Source organism: Macaca thibetana, chromosome 5 (assembly GCF_024542745.1).
Source record: "Macaca thibetana thibetana isolate TM-01 chromosome 5, ASM2454274v1, whole genome shotgun sequence".
Taxonomy (NCBI): Eukaryota; Metazoa; Chordata; class Mammalia; order Primates; family Cercopithecidae; genus Macaca; species Macaca thibetana.
In genome coordinates this window covers 72,686,346-72,688,402 of record NC_065582.1, presented here as the reverse complement: position 1 = coordinate 72,688,402, position 2,057 = coordinate 72,686,346, and the positions used below count along the sequence as shown (strand labels likewise).

General features: G+C 38.3%; 1 pseudogene across 1 annotated transcript; it reads right to left on the bottom strand.

The window, feature by feature from the left end:
• Positions 1-1,057: 1,057 nt before the first annotated feature.
• Positions 1,058-1,522, bottom strand: LOC126954353 (cytochrome c oxidase subunit 7A2, mitochondrial-like; annotated as a pseudogene). The gene has a single exon (XR_007725600.1). The product of XR_007725600.1 is annotated as a cytochrome c oxidase subunit 7A2, mitochondrial-like (transcript).
• Between the last annotated feature and the right edge of the window lie 535 nt (positions 1,523-2,057).

Genomic DNA, 2,057 nt, shown 5'->3' with positions numbered 1-2,057 from the left:
ACATACACACAAATAAACAAATATTTTAGTTTCTTGTCACAAGAACAAGACCTTATAAAGGAACTTCTTGTAACCAATATCTTCTTGTCCAATCTCAAAGTTATTTTGCACAGAACAGCAGAAGCCATTTTAAACACCTAAAAGAAATAGAGAAAGAGCTGGATGGAGGAAATGTTATATATGCATTCAGAAATTATTGAGTCTTACAAAGAATGATCCAGACTGGGCGTGGTGGCTCACGCCTGTAATCCCAGCACTTTGGGAGGTCGAGGCAGGCGGATCACGAGGTCAGGAGATCGAGACCATCCTGGCTAACACGGTGAAACTCCGTCTCTACTAAAAATACACAAAATTGGTTGCGGGCGCCTGTAGTCCCAGCTACTCGGGAGTCTGAGGCAGGAGAATGGCGTGAACCCAGGAGGCGGAGATTGCAGTGAGACGAGATCGCGGCGCTGAACTCCAGCCTGGGCGATAGAGCGAGACTCCATCTCAAAAAAAAAAAAAAAAAAAAAAAAAAAAAAAAAGAATGATCCAATACTCATCTCCTTTCCTTCTAATTCAAAAGTGTCCACAGATAGTACAATTATAAAGAATCTTAGAAGAGACACAGATGAGTTTCATTATTCTGAAAATACGTTTTACTTTTTTAATAATAAAAAAAAAGTCTACTGATGTATCATACCACTATGTGGTACTGACTCAGATGGTCTTTGTCTCTCCCATTCAGTCTTTGTTTATAAGAGACACAGTATTCTTTTTCACATATACAGGCTTTACTGGAAATTTAAGCTGATTACACAATTAGAAACTAGAGAATTCTGACCAGTAATGTTTCTCATCTTTATTATTCAGACTATTGCAACATCAATCTGATATTGTCTATTCTGAAACACTCTCCCCGTGGTAATAACGTGGTCCTCAATGATTTTCTTCACATAAATTTGATGGATCTTTATTCTAAACAACTTCTACATATATTCTCTGTTAAAGAAGAATTTCTCTCCATCTTTTACCTTCTTTTCTTTAGGACTTTTATTTTTATTTATTTATTTATTTATTTTTTCATGGTAAAGACTGCTTTATTGGCGGCAGTTAGTACAAGTCAATAAATATTGATCCCCAGAGAAGAGCTCGGTTATCAGATTACTGGTCCATAGAGAATGGAATGAAACTGAACCAAGTGATTGCTGGGATGATTGAAGTCACTCCTGCTTCTTGAGAAATGCAGCCACAGCCAGCTGATACATGGCATATGCTCTTCCACCAACTGTAAGAATCATGGTGGCTCTATACAGGAGGACATGAAATATCCCACCCTTTAGATACAGTGGAATTCCATCATCCTCCTGGAACAGTTTTTGATTCTCTGGTTTAAAAATAAAAAACTTTATTTTTAAAATGCCTGTGGGAAGTAGTGCTTATGGTTCTCTGTCCAATCTGATGGAGAGCCAGCAGATTCCGCAGCATCTTGGCTGTTACTGACCAGCAACCGCCACAACTTAACACCAGCAATGAAAATGGCCACCTTCTTTAGGACTTTTAATCAGAACGTGTCCTTCTCCCTAAGACAAGGACTATTAAGTTCTGGAATTCACTATCTTCTCTCCTAGTAGCCATAGTTATTTACCCAAAGCTAAATCTGTCTCCCCCATTGGGCATGAGACACACGAACATCTTGAAGAGGAATGCCTGTAACACCTTCTTCCTTTCCTTAAACACTGCTTTTAAAACAGCATGCCCCACTGTAGTTTGTCATTCACATTTTTGACCACTGTGCTTTCCAAGATAAAATATCTTAGTGGTAATACTTCTTGAATCTTAATTATTTCTTGAGTTAAGTGTACTTCCCTGGGCATGGGTGCTGAGCAGTATTCCACACTAAGAATATTTACTGTGAGTTAAATAGGGACTGGTTCACTTTTAATTTTTTACATGCTGCCTCAAATTAACCATGATGTACTTTGAAAGCTTCATGTTTTTGAACATGTCTTTCAGTTTGCTGCTAAAGGCCACATTGCACTCATGTGTGAACTTTGACAACACAGCTTTTTTAGCAT